This window comes from Cetorhinus maximus, unplaced genomic scaffold, assembly GCF_964194155.1.
Source record: "Cetorhinus maximus unplaced genomic scaffold, sCetMax3.hap1.1 HAP1_SCAFFOLD_623, whole genome shotgun sequence".
NCBI lineage: Eukaryota > Metazoa > Chordata > Chondrichthyes > Lamniformes > Cetorhinidae > Cetorhinus > Cetorhinus maximus.
The window spans coordinates 96,069-122,365 of NW_027596565.1; the positions used below are offsets into that span (position 1 = coordinate 96,069).

The window sequence follows — 26,297 nt, forward strand, 5'->3', positions numbered from 1 at the left end:
GGATAGTGATCAGGAGCAGGATCCCTGGCTGATTTCCCTCGCTCTCTCCAACCCAGGCATCAATAGACAGTGATCAGGAGCAGGAACCCTGGCTTATTTCCCACCTCTCTTTCCCTCTAACCCAGGGATCACTGGATAGTGATGAGGAGCAGGAAGCCTGGCTGAATTCCCCTCTCTCTCGCTCTCTAACCTGGGGATCACTGGACAGTGATCAGGAGAAGGAACCCTGGCTGAATTCCCCTCTCTCTAACCCAGGGATCACTGGGCAGTGATCAGGAACAGGAACCCTGGCTGATTTCCGCTCTTTCACCATCTAACACAGGAATCACTGGACAGTGATCAGGAGCAGGAACCCTGGCTGATTACCTCCCTCTCTCTTTCTAACCCAGGGATCACTGGACAGTGATAAGGAGCAGGAACCCTGGCTGATTTCCCCTCCCTCTCGCTAAACCAGGGATCACTGGACAGTGATCAGGAGCAGGAACCCTGGCTGATTTCCCCTCTGTATCTCACCCTAACCCAGGGATGAATGACTAGTGATCAGGAGCTATAACCCTGACTGATGTCCTCCCTCTCTCACTAACCGAGGGATCACTGGACAGTGATCAGGAGCAGGAACCCTGGCTGATCTCCCCTCTCTCTAACACAGGGATCACTGGACAGTGATCAAGAACAGGAACCCTGGCAGATTTCCCGTCTGTCTCTCTAACCCAGGAATCACTGGACAGTGATCAAGAGGAGGAACCCTGGCTGATTTCCAAACTCTCTCCCGCTCTCTAACCCAAGGATCACTGGACTATGATCAGGAGCAGGAACTCTGGCTGATTTCCCCTCTCGCTCTCTCTAACTCAGGGAACACTGGAGAGTGACCAGGAGCAGGAAACCCTGGCTGATTTCCCCTTTCTCTCTCTCTCTAACGCAGGGATCACAGGATAGTGATCAGGAACAGCAACCCTGGCTGATTATCTCCCTCTCTCTTTCTAACCCAGGGATCACTGGACAGTGATCAGGAGCAGGAACCCTGGCTGATTATCTCCCTCTCTCTTTCTAACCCAGGGATCACTGGACAGTGATCAGGAGCAGGAACCCTGGCTGATTATCTCCCTCTCTCTTTCTAAACCAGGGATCACTGGACAGTGATCAGGAGCAGGAACCCTGGCTGATTTCCTCTCACTCTCTCTAACCCAGGGATCACTGGACAGTGATCAGGAGTAGGAACCCTGGCTGATTTCCCATCTCTCTCTCTAACCCAGGGATCACTGGACAGTGATCAGGAGAAGGAACCCTGGCCTATTTCCCCTCTGTCTCTCTCTCTAACCCAGGGATCACGGGACAATGAACAGGAGCAGAAACCCTGGCTGATTTCCCCTAGCTCTCTTTAACCCAGGGATCACTGGACAGTGATCAGGAGCAGGAACCCTGGCTAATTTCCCACCTCTCTTTCCCTCTAACCCATGGATCACTGGACAGTGATCAGGAGCAAGAACACTGGCTGATTTCCCCTCCCTATCTCTCTAGCTCAGGGATCACTTGACAGTGATTAGGAGCAGGAACCCTGGCTGATTCCCCCTCTCTCTTTCTAACCCAGACACCACTGGACAGTGATCAGGAGCAGGAACCCTGCCCTATTTCCCCTCTCTCTCTCTCTCTAACCAAGGGATCACGGGACAATGAACAGGAGAAGGAAGCTGGGCTGATATCCCCTCTCACTCTCCCTAACCCAGGGATCACTGGACAGTGATCAGGAGCAGGAACCCTGACTGATTTCCCCTCGCTCTCACTAGCCCAGGGATCACTGGACAGTGATCAGGAAAAGGAACCATGGCGGATTCCCCCTCTCTCTTTCTAACCCAGACATCACTGGACAGTGATCAGGAGCAGGAACCCTGCCCTGTTTCCCCTCTGTCTCTCTCTCTAACCAAGGGATCACGGGACAATGAACAGGAGAAGGAAGCCGGGCTGATTTCCCCTCTCACTCTCCCTAACCCAGGGATCACTGGACAGTGATCAGGAGCAGGAACCCTGACTGATTTCCCCTCGCTCTCTCTAGCCCAGGGATCACTGGACAGTGATCAGGAAAAGGAACCATGGCGGATTCCCCCTCTCTCTTTCTAACCCAGACATCACTGGACAGTGATCAGGAGCAGGAACCCTGGCCTATTTCCCCTCTGTCTTTCTCCGTAACCCAGGGATCACTGGACAGTGATCAGGAGCAGAAGCCCTGGTTCATTTCCCACCTCTCTTTCCCTCTAACCCAAGGATCACTGGATAGTGATCAGGAGCAGGAACCCGGGCTGATTTCCCCTCTCTCTCTCTCTAACCCAGGGATCACTGGATAGTGATCAGGATCAGGAACCCTGGCTGATTTCCCCTCATTCACTATCTAACCCAGGAATCACTGGACAGTGATAAGGAGCAGGAACCCTGGCTGAGTTCCCCTCGCTCTCTCTAACCCAGGGCTCTCTGGACAGCGATCAGGAGCCGGAACCCAGGCTCATTTTCCACCTCTCTTTCCCTCTAACCCAGGGATCACTGGATAGTGATCAGGAGAGGGAACACTGGCTCATTTCCCCTCTCTCTCTCTAACCCGGGGATCACTGGTCAGTGATCAGGAGAAGGAACCCTGGCTGATACCTCATCTCTCTTTCTCACCCAGACTTCACTGGACAGTGATCAGGAGCAGGAACCCTGGCCAATTTCCCCTCTGTCTCTCTCTCTAACGCAGGGATGACGGGACAATGAATAGGAGCAGGAAGCCGGACTGATTTCCCATCTCACTCTCCCTAACCCAGGGATGACTGCACAGTGATCAGGAGCAGGAACGCTGGATGATTGCCCCTCGCTTTCTCTAACGCAGGCATCACTGGACAGTGATCAGGAGCAGGAACCATGGCTTATTTCCCACCTCTCTTTCCCTCTAACCCAGGGATCACTGTTTAGTGATCAGGAGAAGGAACCGTGGCTGAATTCCCCTCTCTCTCTCTAACCTGGGGATCACTGGACAGTTATCAGGAGAAGGAACCCTGGCTGATTTCCCCTCTCTCTAACCCAGGGATCACTGGACAGTGATCAGGAACAGGAACCCTGGCTGATTTCCGCCCTTTCACCATCTAACCCAGGCATCACTGGACAGTAATCAGAAGCAGGAACACTGGCTTATTTCCCACCTCTCTTTCCCTCGAACCCAGGGATCACTGGATAGTGATCAGGAGCAGGAATCCTGGCTGAATTCCCCTCTCTCTCTCTAACCCGGGGTTCACTGGACAGTGAGCAGGAGAAGGAACCCCGGCTGATTTCCCCTCTCTCTAACCCAGGTATCACTGGACAGTGATCAGGAGCATGAACCCTGGCTGATTACCTCCCTCTCTCTTTCTAACCCAAAGAGCACTGGACAGCGATCAGGAGCAGGAACCCTTGCTGTTTTCCCCTCACTCTCTCTAAATCAGGGATCACTGGAAAGTGATCAGGAGCACGAACCCTGGCTGATTTCCCCACTCTTTGTCTAACCCTGGAATCACTGGACAGCGATCAGGAATAGGAACCCTGGCTGATTTCATCTATTTCACTATCTAACCGAGGCATCACTGGACAACGATTAGGAGCAGGAACCCTGGGTGATTACCTCACTCTCTCTTTCTAACCCAGGGATCACTGGACAGTGATCAGGAGCAGGAACCCTGGCTCATTTCCCACCTCTCTTTACCTCTAACCCAGGGATCACAGGATAGTGATCAGGAGCAGGAACCCTGGCCTATTTCCCCTCTGTCTCTCTCTCTAACCCATGGATCACGGGATAATGAACAGGAGCAGGAAGACGGCCTGATTTCCCCTCTCACTCTCCCTAACCCAGGGATCACTGGTCAGTGATCAGGAGCAGGAACCCTGGCTGATTTCCCCTCGCACTCTCTAACCCAGGGATCACTGGACAGTGATCAGAAGCAGGAACCCTGGCGTATTTCCCCTCTGTCTCTCTCTCTAACGCAGGGATCACGGAACAAAGAACCGGAGCAGGAAGCCGGGTTGATTTCCCATCTCACTCTCCCTAACCCAGAGATCACTGCACAGTGATCAAGAGCAGGAATCATGGCTGATTTCCCCTCGCTCTCTCTAACCCAGGGATCACTGGCCAGTGATCAGGAGCAGGGACCCTGGCTTATTTCACACCACTCTTTCCCTCTAACCCAGGGATCACTGGATAGTGATCAGTAGCAGGAACCCTGGCTGAATTCCCCTCTCTCTCACTAACCTGGGGATCACTGGATTGTGATCAGGAGAATGAACCCTGGCTGATTTCCCCTCTCTCTAACCCAGGGATCACTGGACAGTGATCAGGAACAGGAACCCTGGCTGATTACCTCCCTCTCTCTTTCTAATACAGGGTTCACTGGACAGTGATAAGGAGCAGGAACCCAGGCTGATTACCTCCCTCTCTCTTTCTAATCCAGGGTTCACTGGACAGTGATCAGGAGCAGGAACCCTGGCCTATATCCCCTCTGTCTCTCTCTCTAACCCATGGATCACGGGATAATGAACAGGAGCAGGAAGACGGGCTGATTTCCCCTCTCACTCTCCCTAACCCAGGGATCACTGGTCTGTGATCAGGAGCAGGGACCCTGGCTGATTTCCCCTCGCTCTCTCTAACCCAGGGATCACTGGACAGTGATCAGGAGCAGGAACACTGGCCTATTTCCCCTCTGTCTCTCTCTCTAACCCAGGGATCACGGGACAATCAACAGGAGCAGGAAGCCGGGATGATTTCCCTTCTCACTCTCCGTAACCCAGGGATCACTACACAGTGATCAGGAGCAGGAACCCTTGCTGTTTTCCCCTCCCTCTCTCTAAATCAGGGATCACTGGACAGTGATCGGGAGCAGGAACCCTGGCTGATTTCCCCTCTGTATCTCTCCCTAGCCCAGGGATGAATGACTACTGATCAGGAGCTATAACCCTGGCTGATTTCCTCCCTCTCTCTTTAACCGAGGGATCACTGGACATTGATCAGGAGCAGGAACCGTGGCAAATTTCCCCTCTCTCTGTCTCTAACACAGGGACCACTGGACAGTGTTCAGGAGCAGGAACCCTGGCAGATTAACTCCCGTGTCTGTCTCTCTCACTAACCCATGGATCATTGGACAGTGATCAGGAGCAGGAACACTGGCTGAATTACCCTCTCTATCTCTCTAGCCTAGGGATCACTTGACAGTGATCAGGAGCAGGAACCCTGGCCTATTTCCGCTCTGTCTCTCTCTCTCTAATCTAGGGATCACGGGACAACGGACAGGGTAAAGAAGCCGGGCTGATTTCCCCTCTCACTCTCCCTAACCCAGGGATCACTGGACAGTGATCAGGAGCAGGAACCCTGGCTGATTTACCCTCGCTCTCTCTAACCCAGGGATCACTGGACAGTGATCAGGAGCAGGAACTCTGGCTCATATCCCACCTCTCTTTCCCTCTAACCCAGGGATCACTGGATAGTGATCAGGAAAAGGAACCCTGGCAGATTTCCCCTCTCTCTCTCTAACCCGGGGATCACTGGACAGTGATCAGGAGAAGGAACCCTGGCTGATTTCCCCTCTCCCTAACCCAGGGATCACTGGACAGTGATCAGGAGCAGGAACCCTGGCTGATTTCCCCTCTCACTCCCTCTAAATAAAGGATCACTGGACAGTGATCAGGAGCAGGAATCCTGGCTGATTTCCCCTCTCTCTAATCCAGGGAACACTAGACAGTGATCAAGAACAGGAACCCTGGCTGATTTCCGCACTCTCTCTCTCTCTAAATCAGGGATCACTGGACAGTGATCAGGAGCAGGAACCCTGGCTCATTTCCAACCTCTCTTTCCATCTAACCCAGGGATCACTGGATAGTGATCAGGAGCAGGAACCCTGGCTGCTTTCCCCTCTCTCTCTCTAACCTAGGGATCAGTGGACAGTGAACAGGAGAAGGAACCCCGGCTGATTTCCCATCTCTTTCTCAAAACCGGGAATCACTGGATAGTAATCAGGAGCAGGAACCCGGGCTGATTTTCTCTTTCTCTCTCACTCTCTCTCTAACCCAGGGATCACTGGGCAGTGATCAGGAGCAGGAGCTCTGGCTGATTTCCCCGCACCCCTCTCTCTCTCTCTAACCCAGGGATCACTAGACAGTGATCAGGAGCAGGATCCCTGGCTGATTCACCCTCTCTCTCTCTAACCCATACATAACTGGACAGTGATCAAGAGCAGGAACCCTGGCTGATTTCCCCACTCACTCTCTTTCTAACCCAGGGATCACTGGACAATGATCAGAAGCAGTCACCCTGGCTGATATCTGCTCTCACTCTACCTAACCCAGGGATCACTGGACAGTGATCAGGAGCAGGGAGCCTGGCTGATTCCCCCTCTCTCTCTCTCTCTAACACAGAGATCACTGAATAGTTACCAGGAGCAGGAACCCTGGCTGATTTGCCCCCTCTCTCTCTCTAACCCAGACATCACTGGACAGTGATCAGGAGCAGGAACCCTGGCTGATTTCCCCTCTCTCTCTCTCTAACATAGAGACCACCGGACAGTGATCAGGAGCAGAAACCCTGGCTAATTTCATCTCTCTCTCTCTAACCCGGGGATCACTGAACAGTGATCAGGAGCAGGAACCCTGGCTGATTCCCCTCTCTCTTTCTAATCCAGACATCACTGCACAGTGATCAGGAGCAGGAACCCTGGTCGATTTCCCCTCTGTCTCTCTTTCTAACCCAGGGATCACGGGACAATGAACAGGAGCAGGAAGCCGGGCTGATTTCACCTCTCACTCTCCCTAACCCAGGGATCACTGGACAGTGATCAGGAGTAGGAACCCTGGCTCATTTCCCACATGTCTTTCCCTCTAACCCAGAGATCACTGGATAGTCATCAGGAGCAGAAACCCTGGCTAATTTCCCGTCTCTCTCTCTAATCCGGGGATCACTGGACAGTGATCAGGAGAAGGAACCCTGGCTGATTTCTCCTCTCTCTCTAAACCCAGGGATCACTGGACAGTGATCAGGAGCACGAACCCTGGCTGATTACCTCACTCTCTCATTCTAACCCAGGGATCACAGGACAGTGATCAGGAGCAGGAACCCTGGCTGATAATCTCCCTCTCTCTTTCTAAACCAGGGATCACTGGACAGTGATCAGGAGCAGGAACCCTGGCTGATTTCCAATCTCTCTCTAACCCGGGGATCACTGGGCAGTGATCAGGAGCAGGAACCCTGACTGATTCCCCCTCTCTCTATCTAACCCAGTCATCACTGGACAGTGATCAGGAGCAGGAGCTCTGGCTGATTTCCCCCCACCCCTCTCTCTCTCTCTAACCCAGGGATCACTAGACAGTGATCAGGAGCAGGATCCCTGGCTGATTCACCCTCTCTCTCTCTAACCCATACATAACTGGACAGTGATCAAGAGCAGGAACCCTGGCTGATTTCCCCTCTCACTCTCCCTAACCCAGGGATCACTGGACAGTGATCAGGAGCAGGAACCCTGGCTCATTTCCCCTCCCTTTCACTAAATCAGGGATCACTGGACAGTGATCAGGAGCTGGAACCCCGGCTGAAATCCCCTCTCTATCTCTCGCTAACCCAGGGATGAATGACTAGTGATCAGGAGCTATAACCCTGGCGGATTTCCTCCCTCTCTCTCTAACCGCGGGATCACTGGACAGTGATCAGGAGCAGGAACCTTGGCTGATTTCCCCTCTCTCTGTGTCTAACCCAGCGATCACTGGACAGTGATCAGGAAAAGGAACCCTGGCTCATTTCCCCTCTACCTCTCAAACCGAGGGATCTCGGGACAGTGATCAGGAGCAGGAACCCTGGCTCATTTCCCCTGTCTATCTCTCTCTCTAACCCATGGATCACTGGACAATGATCAGGAGCAGGAACACTGGCTGATTTCCCCTCTCTATCTCTCTAGCCCAGGGATCACTTGACAGTGATTAGGAACAGAAACCCTGACGAATTTTCCCTCTCTCTAACCCAGGGATAACTGGACAGCGATCAGGAGCTGGAACCTCGGCTGATTTCACCCCTCTCTCTCTAACCCTGGGATCACTGGGCAGTGATCAGGAGCAGGAGCTCTGGCTGATTTCCCCGCACCCCTCTCTCTCTCTCTAACCCAGGGATCACTAGACAGTGATCAGGAGCAGGATCCCTGGCTGATTCAACCTCTCTCTCTCTAACCCATACATAACTGGACAGTGATCAAGAGCAGGAACCCTGGCTGATTTCCCCACTCACTCTCTTTCTAACCCAGGGATCACTGGACAATGATCAGAAGCAGTCACCCTGGCTGATATCTGCTCTCACTCTACCTAACCCAGGGATCACTGGACAGTGATCAGGAGCAGGGAGCCTGGCTGATTCCCCCTCTCTCTCTCTCTAACACAGAGATCACTGAATAGTTACCAGGAGCAGGAACCCTGGCTGATTTGCCCCCTCTCTCTAACCCAGACATCACTGGACAGTGATCAGGAGCAGGAACCCTGGCTGATTTCCCCTCTCTCTCTCTCTAACATAGAGACCACCGGACAGTGATCAGGAGCAGAAACCCTGGCTAATTTCATCTCTCTCTCTCTAACCCGGGGATCACTGAACAGTGATCAGGAGCAGGAACCCTGGCCTATTTCCCCTCTGTCTCTCTCTCTATCCCAGGGATTACGGGACAATGAAAAGGAGCACGAAGCCGGCCTGATTTCCCCTCTCACTCTCCTAAACCCAGGGATCACTGGACAGTGATCAAGAGCAGGAAACCTGGCTGATTTCCCCTCGCTCTCTCAAACCCAGGGATCACTGGACAGCAATCAGGAGCAGGAACCCTGGCTCATTTCCCACCTCTCTTTCCCTCTAACCCAGGGATCACTGGATAGTGATCAGGAGCAGGAAGCCTGGCTGATTACCTCCCTCTCTCTTTCTAACCCAGGGATCACTGGACAGTGATCATGAGCAGGAACCCTGGCTCATTTCCCCTCTCTTTCTCTAAATCAGGGATCACTGGACAGTGATAAGAAGCAGGAACCCTGGCTGAATTCCCCTCTCTATCTCTCCCTAACCCAGGGATGAATGACTAGTGGTCAGGAGCTATAACCCTGGTGGATTTCCTCCCTCTCTCTCTAACCGAGGGTTCACTGTACAGTGATCAGGAGCAGGAACCCTGGCTGATTTCACCTCTCTCTGTGTCTAACCAAGGGATCACTGGACAGTGATCAGGAGCAGGGAACCCTGGCTGATTTCCCATCTACCTCTTAAACCGACGGATCTCTGGACAGTGATCAGGAGCAGGAACCCGGGCTCATTTCCCCTCTCTTTCTCTAAATCAGGGAGCACTGGACAGTGATCAGGAGTAGGAACCCTGGCTGATTTCCAATCTCTCTCTCTAACCCAGGGATCATTGGGCAGTGATCAGGAGCAGGAACCCTGGCTGATTTCCCCTCTCTCTATCTAACCCAGTCATCACTGGACAGTGATCAGGAGCAGGAACCCTGGCCTATTTCCCCTCTGTCTCTCTCTCTATCCCAGGGATTACGGGACAATGAAAAGGAGCACGAAGCCGGCCTGATTTCCCCTCTCACTCTCCTAAACCCAGGGATCACTGGACAGTGATCAAGAGCAGGAAACCTGGCTGATTTCCCCTCGCTCTCTCAAACCCAGGGATCACTGGACAGCAATCAGGAAAAGGAACCCTGGCTCATTTCCCACCTCTCTTTCCCTCTAACCCAGGGATCACTGGATAATGATCAGGAGCAGGAACCCTGGCTCATTTCCCCTGTCTATCTCTCTCTCTAACCCATGGATCACTGGACAGTGATCAGGAGCAGGAACACTGGCTGATTTCCCCTCTCTATCTCTCTAGCCCAGGGATCACTTGACAGTGATTAGGAACAGAAACCCTGACGAATTTTCCCTCTCTCTAACCCAGGGATAACTGGACAGCGATCAGGAGCTGGAACCTCGGCTGATTTCACCCCTCTCTCTCTAACCCTGGGATCACTGGGCAGTGATCAGGAGCAGGAGCTCTGGCTGATTTCCCCGCACCCCTCTCTCTCTCTCTAACCCAGGGATCACTAGACAGTGATCAGGAGCAGGATCCCTGGCTGATTCAACCTCTCTCTCTCTAACCCATACATAACTGGACAGTGATCAAGAGCAGGAACCCTGGCTGATTTCCCCACTCACTCTCTTTCTAACCCAGGGATCACTGGACAATGATCAGAAGCAGTCACCCTGGCTGATATCTGCTCTCACTCTACCTAACCCAGGGATCACTGGACAGTGATCAGGAGCAGGGAGCCTGGCTGATTCCCCCTCTCTCTCTCTCTAACACAGAGATCACTGAATAGTTACCAGGAGCAGGAACCCTGGCTGATTTGCCCCCTCTCTCTCTCTAACCCAGACATCACTGGACAGTGATCAGGAGCAGGAACCCTGGCTGATTTCCCCTCTCTCTCTCTCTAACATAGAGACCACCGGACAGTGATCAGGAGCAGAAACCCTGGCTAATTTCATCTCTCTCTCTCTAACCCGGGGATCACTGAACAGTGATCAGGAGCAGGAACCCTGGCTGATTTCCCCTCTCTCTCTCTCTAACATAGAGACCACCGGACAGTGATCAGGAGCAGAAACCCTGGCTAATTTCATCTCTCTCTCTCTAACCCGGGGATCACTGAACAGTGATCAGGAGCAGGAACCCTGGCTGATTCCCCCTCTCTCTTTCTAATCCAGACATCACTGCACAGTGATCAGGAGCAGGAACCCTGGCCGATTTCCCCTCTGTCTCTCTTTCTAACCCAGGGATCACGGGACAATGAACAGGAGCAGGAAGCCGGGCTGATTTCACCTCTCACTCTCCCTAACCCAGGGATCACTGGACAGTGATCAGGAGTAGGAACGCTGGATCATTTCCCACATGTCTGTCCCTCTAACCCAGAGATCACTGGATAGTCATCAGGAGCAGGAACCCTGGCTAATTTCCCGTCTCTCTCTCTAATCCGGGGATCACTGGACAGTGATCAGGAGAAGGTACCCTGGCTGATTTCTCCTCTCTCTCTAAACCCAGGGATCACTGGACAGTGATCAGGAGCACGAACCCTGGCTGATTACCTCACTCTCTCATTCTAACCCAGGGATCACAGGACAGTGATCAGGAGCAGGAACCCTGGCTGATAATCTCCCTCTCTCTTTCTAAACCAGGGATCACTGGACAGTGATCAGGAGCAGGAACCCTGGCTGATTTCCAATCTCTCTCTAACCCGGGGATCACTGGGCAGTGATCAGGAGCAGGAACCCTGACTGATTCCCCCTCTCTCTATCTAACCCAGTCAGCACTGGACAGTGATCAGGAGCAGGAACCCTGGCCTATTTCCCCTCTGTCTCTCTCTCTATCCCAGGGATTACGGGACAATGAAAAGGAGCACGAAGCCGGCCTGATTTCCCCTCTCACTCTCCTAAACCCAGGGATCACTGGACAGTGATCAAGAGCAGGAAACCTGGCTGATTTCCCCTCGCTCTCTCAAACCCAGGGATCACTGGACAGCAATCAGGAGCAGAAACCCTGGCTCATTTCACACCTCTCTTTCCCTCTAACCCAGGGATCACTGGATAGTGATCAGTAGAAGGAACCCTGGCTGATTTCCCCTCTCTCTCTCTATCCCGGGGATCACTGGACAGTGATCAGGAGCTGGGACACTGGCTGATTCCCCCTTTCTCTTTCTAACCCAGACAACACTGGATAGTGATCAGGAGCACGAAACCTGGCCTATTTCCCCTCTGTCTCTCTCTCTAATACAGGGATCACGGGACAATGAACAGGAGCAGGACGCCGGGCTGATTCACCATCTCACTCTCCCTAACCAAGGGATCACTGCACAGTGATCAGGAGCAGGAACCCTGGCTGATTTCCCCTTTCTCTAACCCAGGGATAACTGGACAGTGATCAGGAACAGGAACTCTGGCTGATTTCATCTCTTTCACTATCTAACCCAGGCATCACTGGACAGCAATCAGGAGCAGTAACCCTGGCTGATTATCTCCCTCTCTCTATCTAAACCAGGGATCACGGGACAGTGATCAGGAGCAGGAACCCTGGATGAATATCTCCCTCTCTCTTTCTAAACCAGGGATCACTGGACAGTGATCAGGAGAAGGAACCCTGGCTGATTTGCTCTCACTCTCTCTAACCCGGGGATCACTGGACAGTGATCAGGAGCAGGAACCCTGGCCTATTTCCCCTCTATCTCTCTATCTAACTCAGGGATCATGGGACAATGAACAGGAGCAGGAACCCTGGCTGATTTCCCATCTCTCTCTCTAACCCGGGGATCAGTTGACAGTGATCAGGAGCAGGAACCCTGATGATTACATCCCCTGTCTGTCTCTCTCTCTAACCCATAGATCACTGGACAGTGATCAGGAGCAGGAACACTGGCTGATTTCCCATCCGTCTCTCTAAATCAGGGATCACTGGACAGTGATCAGGAGCAGGAACACTGGCTGATTACCTCCCCTGTCTGCCTCTCTCTCTAACCCATGGATCACTGGACAGTGATCAGGAGAAGGAACACTGGCGGATTTCCCCTCTCTATCTTCCTAGCCCAGGGAGCACTTGACAGTGATTAGAAGCAGGAACCCTGGCTGATTCCCCCTCTCTCTTTCTAACCCAGACATCACTGGACAGTGATCAGGAGCAGGAACCCTGGCTGATTTCCCCTCGCTCTCTCTAACCCAGGGATCACTGGACAGTGATCAGGAGCAACAACTCTGGCTCATTTCCCACCTCTCTTTCCCTCTAACCCAGCGATCACTGGATAGTGATCAGGAAAAGGAACCCTGGCAGATTTCCCCTCTCTGTCTCTAACCCGGGGATCACTGGACAGTGATCAGGAGAAGGAACCCTGGCTGATTCCCCCTCTCTCTTTCTAACCCAGACATCACTGGACAGTGATCAGGAGCAGGAACCCTGGCCTATTTCCCCTCTGTCTCTCTCTCTAACCCAGGGATCACGGGACAATGAAAAGTAGCAGGAAGCCGGGCTGATTTCCCATCTCATTCTCCTTAACCCAGGGATCACTGCACAATAATCAGGAGCTATAACCCTGGCTGATTTCCCCTCGCTCTCTAACCAAGGGATCACTGGACAGTGATCAGGAGCAGGAACTCTGGCTGATTTGCCCTCTCTCTAATCAAGGGAACACTGGACAGTGATCGGGAGCAGGAAACCTGGCTGATTTCCCCTCGCTCTCTCTAACCCAGGGATCACTGGACAGTGATCAGGAGCAGGAACCCTGGCTGATTGCCCCTTGCTCTCTCTAACCCAGGGGTCACTGGACAGTGATCAGGTGCAGGAACCCTGGCTCATTTCCCACCTCTCTTTCCCTCTAACCCAGGAATCACTGGATAGTGATCAGGAGCAGGAACCCTGGCTCATTTCCGCTCTTTCACTAATTAACCCAGGAATCACTGGACAGTGATCAGGAGCAGGAACCCTGGCTGATATCCCCTCTCTATCTCTCCCTAACCCAGGGATGAATGCCTAGTGATCAGGAGATATAACCCTGGCTGATTTCCTCCCTCTCTCTCTAACCGAGGGATCACTGGACAGTGATCGGGAGCAGGAACCCTGGCTGATTTCCCCTCTCTCTGCCTCTAACCCAGGGATCACTGGAGAGTGATCAGGAGCAGGAACCCTGGCAGATTTCCCCTGTATGTCTCTCTCTCTAACCCATGGATCACTGGACAGTGATCAGGAACAAGAACACTGGCTGATTTCCCCTCTCTATCTCTCTAGCCCAGGGATAACTTGACAGTGATTAGGAGCAGGAACCCTGGCTGATTCCCCCTCTCTCTTTCTAACCCAGACATCACTGGACAGTGATCAGGAGCAGGAACCCTGGCTGAATTCCCCCCTCTCCCTCTAACCTGGGGATCACTGGACAGTGATCAGGAACAGGAACACGGGCTGATTTCCGCTCTTTCACTAATTAACCCAGGAATCACTGGACAGCGATCAGGAGCAGGAACCCTGGCTGATTACCTCCCTCTCTCTATCTAACCCAGGGATCACTGGACAGTGATCAGGAGCAGGAACCCTGGCTGATATCCCCTCTCTATCTCTCCCTAACCCAGGGATGAATGACTAGTGATCAGGAGCTATAACCCTGGCTGATTTCCTCCCTCTCTCACTAACCGAGGTATCACTGGACAGTGATCAGGAGCAGGAACCCTGGCTCATTTCCCATCTCTCTGCCTCTAACACAGGGATCACTGGACAGTGATCAGGAGCAGGAACCCTGGCAGATTACCCCTCTCTATCTCTCTAGCCAAGGGATCACTTGACAGTGATTAGGAGCAGGAACCATGGCTGATTCCCCCACTCTCTTTCTAACCCAGATATCACTGGACAGTGATCAGGAGCAGGAACCCTGGCCTATATCCCCTGTGTCTCTCTCTCTAACCCAGGGATCACGGGACAATCAACAGGAGAAGGGAGGCGGGCTGATTTCCCCTCGCTCCCTAACCCAGGGCTCACTGGTCAGTGATCAGGAGCAGGAACCCTGGCTGATTTCCCTTCGCTCTCTCTAACCCAGGAATCACTGGACAGTGATCAGGAGCAGGAACCCAGGCCTATTTCCCCTCTGTCTCTCTCTCTAACCCAGGGATCACGGGACAATCAACAGGAGCAGGAAGCCGGGATGATTTCCCTTCTCACTCTTCGTAACACAGTGATCAGGAGCAGGAACCCTGGCTGATTTCCTCTCTCTCTAACCCAGGTATCACTGGACAGCGATCAGGAGCAGGAACCCAGGCTGATTTCTCCTCTCTCTCTAAACCCAGGGATCACTGGACAGTCATCAGGAACAGGAACCCAGGCTGATATCCCCTCTGTCACTATCTAACCCAGGAATCAATGGACAGCGATCAGGAGCAGGAACCCTAGCTGATTACCTCTCACTCTCTCTAACCCAGGGGTCATTGGACAGTGATCAGGAGTAGGAACCCTGGCGGATTTCCAAACTCTCTCTCTAACCCGGCGATCATTGGGCAGTGATCAGGAGCAGGAACCCTGGCGGATTTCCCCTCGCTCTCTCTAACCCAGGGATCACTGGCCAGCAATCAAGCAGGAGCCCTGGCTCATTTCCCACCTCTCTTTACCTCTAACCCAGGGTTCACTGGATAGTGATCAGTAGAAGGAACCCTGGCTGATTTCCCCTCTCTCTCACTATGCCGGGGATCACTGGACAGTGATCAGGAGAAGGAACCCTGGCTCATTCCCCCTTTCTCTTTCTAACCCAGGGATCACTGGACAGTGATCAGGAGAAGGAACCCTGGCTCATTTCCCACCTCTCTTTCCCTCTAACCCAGGGATTACTGGATAGTGATCAGGAGCAGGAACCCTGGCTGATTGCCCCTTGCTCTCTCTAACCCAGGGGTCACTGGACAGTGATCAGGTGCAGGAACCCTGGCTCATTTCCCACCTCTCTTTCCCTCTAACCCAGGAATCACTGGATAGTGATCAGGAGCAGGAACCCTGGCTCATTTCCGCTCTTTCACTAATTAACCCAGGAATCACTGGACAGTGATGAGGAGCAGGAACCCTGGCTGATATCCCCTCTCTATCTCTCCCTAACCCAGGGATGAATGCCTAGTGATCAGGAGCAGGAACCCTGGCCAATTTCCCCTCTGTCTCTCTCTCTAACCCAGGGATCACCGGACAATGAACAGGAGCAGGAAGCCGGGCTGATTTCCCCTCTCACTCTCCCTAACCCAGGGATCACTGGACAGTGATCAGGAGCAGGAACCCTGGCTCATTTCCCCTCCCTTTCACTAAATCAGGGATCACAGGACAGTGATCAGGAGCTGGAACCCCGGCTGAAATCCCCTCTCTATCTCTCGCTAACCCAGGGATGAATGACTAGTGATCAGGAGCTATAACCCTGGCGGATTTCCCCCCTCTCTCTCTAACCCTGGGATCACTGGGCAGTGATCAGGAGCAGGAGCTCTGGCTGATTTCCCCCCACCCCTCTCTCTCTCTCTCTAACCCAGGGATCACTAGACAGTGATCAGGAGCAGGATCCCTGGCTGATTCACCCTCTCTCTCTCTAACCCACACATAACTGGACAGTGATCAAGAGCAGGAACCCTGGCTGATTTCCCCACTCACTCTCTTTCTAACCCAGGGATCACTGGACAATGATCAGAAGCAGTCACCCTGGCTGATATCTGCTCTCACTCTACCTAACCCAGGGATCACTCGACAGTGATCAGGAGCAGGGAGCCTGGCTGATTCCCCCTCTCTCTCTCTCTAACACAGAGATCACTGAATAGTTACCAGGAGCAGGAACCCTGGCTGATTTGCCCCCTCTCTCTCTCTAACCCAGACATCACTGGACAGTGATCAGGAGCAGGAACCCTGGCTGATTTCCCCTCTCTCTCTCTCTAACATAGAGACCACCGGACAGTGATCAGGAGCAGAAACCCTGGCTAATTTCATCTCTCTCTCTCTAACCCGGGGATCACTGAACAGTGATCAGGAGCAGGAACCCTGGCTGATTCCCCCTCTCTCTTTCTAATCCAGACATCACTGCACAGTGATCAGGAGCAGGAACCCTGGCCGATTTCCCCTCTGTCTCTCTTTCTAACCCAGGGATCACGGGACAATGAACAGGAGCAGGAAGCCGGGCTGATTTCACCTCTCACTCTCCCTAACCCAGGGATCACTGGACAGTGATCAGGAGTAGGAACCCTGGATCATTTCCCACATGTCTTTCCCTCTAACCCAGAGATCACTGGATAGTCATCAGGAGCAGGAACCCTGGCTAATTTCCCGTCTCTCTCTCTAATCCGGGGATCACTGGACAGTGATCAGGAGAAGGAACCCTGGCTGATTTCTCCTCTCTCTCTAAACCCAGGGATCACTGGACAGTGATCAGGAGCACGAACCCTGGCTGATTACCTCACTCTCTCATTCTAACCCAGGGATCACAGGACAGTGATCAGGAGCAGGAACCCTGGCTGATAATCTCCCTCTCTCTTTCTAAACCAGGGATCACTGGACAGTGATCAGGAGCAGGAACCCTGGCTGATTTCCAATCTCTCTCTAACCCGGGGATCACTGGGCAGTGATCTGAGCAGGAACCCTGACTGATTCCCCCTCTCTCTATCTAACCTAGTCATCACTGGACAGTGATCAGGAGCAGGAACCCTGGCCTATTTCCCCTCTGTCTCTCTCTCTATCCCAGGGATTACGGGACAATGAAAAGGAGCACGAAGCCGGCCTGATTTCCCCTCTCACTCTCCTAAACCCAGGGATCACTGGACAGTGATCAAGAGCAGGAAACCTGGCTGATTTCCCCTCGCTCTCTCAAACCCAGGGATCACTGGACAGCAATCAGGAGCAGGAACCCTGGCTCATTTCCCACCTCTCTTTCCCTCTAACCCAGGGATCACTGGATAGTGATCAGGAGCAGGAAGCCTGGCTGATTACCTCCCTCTCTCTTTCTAACCCAGGGATCACTGGACAGTGATCATGAGCAGGAACCCTGGCTCATTTCCCCTCTCTTTCTCTAAATCAGGGATCACTGGACAGTGATAAGAAGCAGGAACCCTGGCTGAATTCCCCTCTCTATCTCTCCCTAACCCAGGGATGAATGACTAGTGGTCAGGAGCTATAACCCTGGTGGATTTCCTCCCTCTCTCTCTAACCGAGGGTTCACTGTACAGTGATCAGGAGCAGGAACCCTGGCTGATTTCACCTCTCTCTGTGTCTAACCAAGGGATCACTGGACAGTGATCAGGAGCAGGGAACCCTGGCTGATTTCCCATCTACCTCTTAAACCGACGGATCTCTGGACAGTGATCAGGAGCAGGAACCCGGGCTCATTTCCCCTGTCTATCTCACTCTCTAACCAATGCATCACTGGACAGTGATGAGGAGCAGGAACCCGGGCTGATTTCCCCTCTCTTTCTCTAAATCAGGGAGCACTGGACAGTGATCAGGAGTAGGAACCCTGGCTGATTTCCAATCTCTCTCTCTAACCCAGGGATCATTGGGCAGTGATCAGGAGCAGGAACCCTGGCTGATTTCCCCTCTCTCTATCTAACCCAGTCATCACTGGACAGTGATCAGGAGCAGGAACCCTGGCCTATTTCCCCTCTGTCTCTCTCTCTATCCCAGGGATTACGGGACAATGAAAAGGAGCACGAAGCCGGCCTGATTTCCCCTCTCACTCTCCTAAACCCAGGGATCACTGGACAGTGATCAAGAGCAGGAAACCTGGCTGATTTCCCCTCGCTCTCTCAAACCCAGGGATCACTGGACAGCAATCAGGAGCAGGAACCCTGGCTCATTTCCCACCTCTCTTTCCCTCTAACCCAGGGATCACTGGATAGTGATCAGGAGCAGGAACCCTGGCCTATTTCCCCTCTGTCTCTCTCTCTAATGCAGGGATCACGGGACAATGAACAGGAGCAGGAAGCCGGGCTGATTCACCATCTCACTCTCCCGAACCAAGGGATCACTGCACAGTGATCAGGAGCAGGAACCCTGGCTGATTTCCCCTCGCTCTCTCTAACCCAGGGATCACTGGACAGTGATCAGGAGCAGGAACCCTGGCTCATTTCCCACCTCTCTTTCCCTCTAACCCAGGGATCACTGGATAGTGATCAGGAGCAGGAACCCTGGCTGAATTCCCCTCTCTCTCTCTAACCCGGGAATCACTGGACAGTGATCAGGCGAAGGAACCATGGCTGATTTCCCCTCTCTCTAACCCAGGGATCACTGGACAGTGATCAGGAACAGGAACCCTGGCTCATTTCCCCTCTTTCACTATCTAACCCAGGAATCACTGGACAGTGATCAGGAGCAGGAAGCCTGGCTGATTACCTCCCTCTCTCTTTCTAACCCAGGGATCACTGGACAGTGATCATGAGCAGGAACCCTGGCTCATTTCCCCTCTCTTTCTCTAAATCAGGGATCACTGGACAGTGATAAGAAGCAGGAACCCTGGCTGAATTCCCCTCTCTATCTCTCCCTAACCCAGGGATGAATGACTAGTGGTCAGGAGCTATAACCCTGGTGGATTTCCTCCCTCTCTCTCTAACCGAGGGTTCACTGTACAGTGATCAGGAGCAGGAACCCTGGCTGATTTCACCTCTCTCTGTGTCTAACCAAGGGATCACTGGACAGTGATCAGGAGCAGGGAACCCTGGCTGATTTCCCATCTACCTCTTAAACCGACGGATCTCTGGACAGCGATCAGGAGCAGGAACCCTGGCTCATTTCCCCTGTCTATCTCTCTCTCTAACCAATGGATCACTGGACAGTGATGAGGAGCAGGAACCCGGGCTGATTTCCCCTCTCTTTCTCTAAATCAGGGGTCACTGGACAGTGATCAGGAGTAGGAACCCAGGCTGATTTCCAATCTCTCTCTCTAACCCAGGGATCATTGGGCAGTGATCAGGAGCAGGAAGCCTGGCTGATTACCTCCCTCTCTCTTTCTAACCCAGGGATCACTGGACAGTGATCATGAGCAGGAACCCTGGCTCATTTCCCCTCTCTTTCTCTAAATCAGGGATCACTGGACAGTGATAAGAAGCAGGAACCCTGGCTGAATTCCCCTCTCTATCTCTCCCTAACCCAGGGATGAATGACTAGTGGTCAGGAGCTATAACCCTGGTGGATTTCCTCCCTCTCTCTCTAACCGAGGGTTCACTGTACAGTGATCAGGAGCAGGAACCCTGGCTGATTTCACCTCTCTCTGTGTCTAACCAAGGGATCACTGGACAGTGATCAGGAGCAGGGAACCCTGGCTGATTTCCCATCTACCTCTTAAACCGACGGATCTCTGGACAGCGATCAGGAGCAGGAACCCTGGCTCATTTCCCCTGTCTATCTCTCTCTCTAACCAATGGATCACTGGACAGTGATGAGGAGCAGGAACCCGGGCTGATTTCCCCTCTCTTTCTCTAAATCAGGGGTCACTGGACAGTGATCAGGAGTAGGAACCCAGGCTGATTTCCAATCTCTCTCTCTAACCCAGGGATCATTGGGCAGTGATCAGGAGCAGGAACCCTGGCTGATTTCCCCTCTCTCTATCTAACCCAGTCATCACTGGACAGTGATCAGGAGCAGGAACCCTGGCTTATTTCCCCTCTGTCTCTCTCTCTATCCCAGGGATTAAAGGACAATGAAAAGGAGCACGAAGCCGGGCTGATTTCCCCTCTCACTCTCCTAAACCCAGGGATCACTGGACAGTGATCAAGAGCAGGAACCCTGGCTGATTTCCCCTCGCTCTCTCTAACCCAGGGATCACTGGACAGCGATCAGGAGCAGGAAACCTGGCTCATTTCCCACCTCTCTTTACCTCTAACCCAGGGATCACTGGATAGTGATCAGTAGAAGGAACCCTGGCTGATTTCCCCTCTCTCTCTCTATGCCGGGGATCACTGTACAGTGATCAGGAGAAGGAACCCTGGCTCACTCCCCCTTTCTCTTTCTAACCCAGGGATCACTGGACAGTGATCAGGAGCAGGAACCCTGGCTCATTTCCCACCTCTCTTTCCCTCTAACCCAGGGATCACTGGATAGTGATCAGGAGCAGGAACCCTGGCTGAATTATCCTCCCTCTCTCTAACCCAGGAATCACCGGACAGTGATCAGGAGAAGGAACCCTGGCTGATTTCCCCTCTCCCTAACCCAGGGATCACTGGACAGTGATCAGGAACAGTACTCAATGGCTGATTTCCCCTCTTTCACTATCTAACCCAGGAATCACTGGACAGTGATCAGGAGCAGGAACCCTGGCTGATTACCTCCCTCTCTCTTTCTAACCCAGGGATTACTGGACAGTGATCACGAGCAGAAACCGTGGCTGATTTCCCCTCTCTTTCTCTAAATCAGGGATCACTGGACAATGTTCAGGAGCAGGAACACTGGCTGATTTCCCATCTCTCTAACCCAGGGATAACTGGACAGTGATCAGGAGAGGGAAGCCTGGCTGATTTCCCCTCTTTAACTATCTAACCCAGGAATCACTGGACAGTGATCAGGAGCAGGAAGCCTGGCTGATTACCTCCCTCTCTCTTTCTAACCCAGGGATCACTGGACAGTGATCACGAGCAGAAACCGTGGCTGATTTCCCCTCTCTTTCTCTAAATCAGGGATCACTGGACAGTGATCAGGAGCAGGAACACTGGCTGATTTCCCATCTCTCTAACCCAGGGATAACTGGACACTGATCAGGAGCAGGAACCCTGGCTGATTTCCCCCCTCTCTCTCTAACCCAGGGATCACTGGTCAGTGCTCAGGAGCAGGAACCCTGGCTAATATCCTCTCTCTCTCTCCCTCAAACCCAGGGATCACTGGACAATGTTCAGGACCAGGAACCCTGGCTGATTTCCACTCCCACTCTCTAACCCAGGGATCACTGGACAGTGATCAGGAGAAGGAACCCTGGCTGATTTCCCCTCTCTCTCTCAAACCCGGGGATCACTAGACAGTGATCAGGAGCAGGAACCCTGGCTGATTCCCCCTCTCTCTATCTAACCCAGGCATCACTGGACAGTGATCAGGAGCAGGAACCCAGGCCTATTTCCCCTCTGTCTCTCTCTCTATCCTAGGGATTACGGGACAATGAACAGGAGCAGGAAGCCGGGCTGATTTCCCCTCTCACTCTACTAAACCCAGGGATCACTGGACAGCGATCAGGAGCAGGAACCCTGGCTCATTTCCCACCTCTCTTTCCCTCTAACCCAGGGATCCTTCGATAGTGATCAGTAGAAGGAACCCTGGCTGATTTCCCCTCTCTCTCTCTATCCCGGGGATCACTGGACAGTGATCAGGAGCTGGGACACTGGCTGATTCCCCCTTTCTCTTTCTAACCCAGACAACACTGGACAGTGATCAGGAGCACGAAACCTGGCCTATTTCCCCTCTGTCTCTCTCTCTAATACAGGGATCACGGGACAATGAACAGGAGCAGGACGCCGGGCTGATTCACCATCTCACTCTCCCTAAACAAGGGATCACTGCACAGTGATCAGGAGCAGGAACCCTGGCTGATTTCCCCTTTCTCTAACCCAGGGATAACTGGACAGTGATCAGGAACAGGAACTCTGGCTGATTTCATCTCTTTCACTATCTAACCCAGGCATCACTGGACAGCAATCAGGAGCAGTAACCCTGGCTGATTATCTCCCTCTCTCTATCTAAACCAGGGATCACGGGACAGTGATCAGGAGCAGGAACCCTGGATGAATATCTCCCTCTCTCTTTCTAAACCAGGGATCACTGGACAGTGATCAGGAGAAGGAACCCTGGCTGATTTGCTCTCACTCTCTCTAACCCGGGGATCACTGGACAGTGATCAGGAGCAGGAACCCTGGCCTATTTCCCCTCTATCTCTCTATCTAACTCAGGGATCATGGGACAATGAACAGGAGCAGGAACCCTGGCTGATTTCCCATCTCTCTCTCTAACCCGGGGATCAGTTGACAGTGATCAGGAGCAGGAACCCTGATGATTACATCCCCTGTCTGTCTCTCTCTCTAACCCATAGATCACTGGACAGTGATCAGGAGCAGGAACACTGGCTGATTTCCCATCCGTCTCTCTAAATCAGGGATCACTGGACAGTGATCAGGAGCAGGAACACTGGCTGATTACCTCCCCTGTCTGCCTCTCTCTCTAACCCATGGATCACTGGACAGTGATCAGGAGAAGGAACACTGGCGGATTTCCCCTCTCTATCTTCCTAGCCCAGGGAGCACTTGACAGTGATTAGAAGCAGGAACCCTGGCTGATTCCCCCTCTCTCTTTCTAACCCAGACATCACTGGACAGTGATCAGGAGCAGGAACCCTGGCTGATTTCCCCTCGCTCTCTCTAACCCAGGGATCACTGGACAGTGATCAGGAGCAACAACTCTGGCTCATTTCCCACCTCTCTTTCCCTCTAACCCAGCGATCACTGGATAGTGATCAGGAAAAGGAACCCTGGCAGATTTCCCCTCTCTGTCTCTAACCCGGGGATCACTGGACAGTGATCAGGAGAAGGAACCCTGGCTGATTCCCCCTCTCTCTTTCTAACCCAGACATCACTGGACAGTGATCAGGAGCAGGAACCCTGGCCTATTTCCCCTCTGTCTCTCTCACTAACGCAGGGATCACGGGACAATGAAAAGTAGCAGGAAGCCGGGCTGATTTCCCATCTCATTCTCCTTAACCCAGGGATCACTGCACAATAATCAGGAGCTATAACCCTGGCTGATTTCCCCTCGCTCTCTAACCAAGGGATCACTGGACAGTGATCAGGAGCAGGAACTCTGGCTGATTTGCCCTCTCTCTAATCAAGGGAACACTGGACAGTGATCGGGAGCAGGAAACCTGGCTGATTTCCCCTCGCTCTCTCTAACCCAGGGATCACTGGACAGTGATCAGGAGCAGGAACCCTGGCTGATTGCCCCTTGCTCTCTCTAACCCAGGGGTCACTGGACAGTGATCAGGTGCAGGAACCCTGGCTCATTTCCCACCTCTCTTTCCCTCTAACCCAGGAATCACTGGATAGTGATCAGGAGCAGGAACCCTGGCTCATTTCCGCTCTTTCACTAATTAACCCAGGAATCACTGGACAGTGATCAGGAGCAGGAACCCTGGCTGATATCCCCTCTCTATCTCTCCCTAACCCAGGGATGAATGCCTAGTGATCAGGAGATATAACCCTGGCTGATTTCCTCCCTCTCTCTCTAACCGAGGGATCACTGGACAGTGATCGGGAGCAGGAACCCTGGCTGATTTCCCCTCTCTCTGCCTCTAACCCAGGGATCACTGGAGAGTGATCAGGAGCAGGAACCCTGGCAGATTTCCCCTGTATGTCTCTCTCTCTAACCCATGGATCACTGGACAGTGATCAGGAACAAGAACACTGGCTGATTTCCCCTCTCTATCTCTCTAGCCCAGGGATAACTTGACAGTGATTAGGAGCAGGAACCCTGGCTGATTCCCCCTCTCTCTTTCTAACCCAGACATCACTGGACAGTGATCAGGAGCAGGAACCCTGGCTGAATTCCCCCCTCTCCCTCTAACCTGGGGATCACTGGACAGTGATCAGGAACAGGAACACGGGCTGATTTCCGCTCTTTCACTAATTAACCCAGGAATCACTGGACAGCGATCAGGAGCAGGAACCCTGGCTGATTACCTCCCTCTCTCTATCTAACCCAGGGATCACTGGACAGTGATCAGGAGCAGGAACCCTGGCTGATATCCCCTCTCTATCTCTCCCTAACCCAGGGATGAATGACTAGTGATCAGGAGCTATAACCCTGGCTGATTTCCTCCCTCTCTCACTAACCGAGGTATCACTGGACAGTGATCAGGAGCAGGAACCCTGGCTCATTTCCCATCTCTCTGCCTCTAACACAGGGATCACTGGACAGTGATCAGGAGCAGGAACCCTGGCAGATTACCCCTCTCTATCTCTCTAGCCAAGGGATCACTTGACAGTGATTAGGAGCAGGAACCATGGCTGATTCCCCCACTCTCTTTCTAACCCAGATATCACTGGACAGTGATCAGGAGCAGGAACCCTGGCCTATATCCCCTGTGTCTCTCTCTCTAACCCAGGGATCACGGGACAATCAACAGGAGAAGGGAGGCGGGCTGATTTCCCCTCGCTCCCTAACCCAGGGCTCACTGGTCAGTGATCAGGAGCAGGAACCCTGGCTGATTTCCCTTCGCTCTCTCTAACCCAGGAATCACTGGACAGTGATCAGGAGCAGGAACCCAGGCCTATTTCCCCTCTGTCTCTCTCTCTAACCCAGGGATCACGGGACAATCAACAGGAGCAGGAAGCCGGGATGATTTCCCTTCTCACTCTTCGTAACACAGTGATCAGGAGCAGGAACCCTGGCTGATTTCCTCTCTCTCTAACCCAGGTATCACTGGACAGCGATCAGGAGAAGGAACCCTGGCTGATTTCTCCTCTCTCTCTAAACCCAGGGATCACTGGACAGTCATCAGGAACAGGAACCCAGGCTGATATCCCCTCTGTCACTATCTAACCCAGGAATCAATGGACAGCGATCAGGAGCAGGAACCCTAGCTGATTACCTCTCACTCTCTCTAACCCAGGGGTCATTGGACAGTGATCAGGAGTAGGAACCCTGGCGGATTTCCAAACTCTCTCTCTAACCCGGCGATCATTGGGCAGTGATCAGGAGCAGGAACCCTGGCGGATTTCCCCTCGCTCTCTCTAACCCAGGGATCACTGGCCAGCAATCAAGCAGGAGCCCTGGCTCATTTCCCACCTCTCTTTACCTCTAACCCAGGGTTCACTGGATAGTGATCAGTAGAAGGAACCCTGGCTGATTTCCCCTCTCTCTCACTATGCCGGGGATCACTGGACAGTGATCAGGAGAAGGAACCCTGGCTCATTCCCCCTTTCTCTTTCTAACCCAGGGATCACTGGACAGTGATCAGGAGAAGGAACCCTGGCTCATTTCCCACCTCTCTTTCCCTCTAACCCAGGGATTACTGGATAGTGATCAGGAGCAGGAACCCTGGCTGATTGCCCCTTGCTCTCTCTAACCCAGGGGTCACTGGACAGTGATCAGGTGCAGGAACCCTGGCTCATTTCCCACCTCTCTTTCCCTCTAACCCAGGAATCACTGGATAGTGATCAGGAGCAGGAACCCTGGCTCATTTCCGCTCTTTCACTAATTAACCCAGGAATCACTGGACAGTGATGAGGAGCAGGAACCCTGGCTGATATCCCCTCTCTATCTCTCCCTAACCCAGGGATGAATGCCTAGTGATCAGGAGCAGGAACCCTGGCCAATTTCCCCTCTGTCTCTCTCTCTAACCCAGGGATCACCGGACAATGAACAGGAGCAGGAAGCCGGGCTGATTTCCCCTCTCACTCTCCCTAACCCAGGGATCACTGGACAGTGATCAGGAGCAGGAACCCTGGCTCATTTCCCCTCCCTTTCACTAAATCAGGGATCACAGGACAGTGATCAGGAGCTGGAACCCCGGCTGAAATCCCCTCTCTATCTCTCGCTAACCCAGGGATGAATGACTAGTGATCAGGAGCTATAACCCTGGCGGATTTCCCCCCTCTCTCTCTAACCCTGGGATCACTGGGCAGTGATCAGGAGCAGGAGCTCTGGCTGATTTCCCCCCACCCCTCTCTCTCTCTCTCTAACCCAGGGATCACTAGACAGTGATCAGGAGCAGGATCCCTGGCTGATTCACCCTCTCTCTCTCTAACCCACACATAACTGGACAGTGATCAA

General features: G+C 52.9%; 1 long non-coding RNA gene across 1 annotated transcript in view; it reads right to left on the reverse strand.

Moving 5' to 3' along the window:
- Positions 1-4,566: 4,566 nt before the first annotated feature.
- Positions 4,567-26,297, reverse strand: part of LOC144674307 (uncharacterized) — a 79,921-nt gene continuing 58,190 nt past the window's right edge. The window contains exon 3 of the long non-coding RNA XR_013574503.1: positions 4,567-4,627. This is a non-coding gene — a long non-coding RNA (uncharacterized LOC144674307). The remainder of the gene's footprint in view (positions 4,628-26,297) is intronic.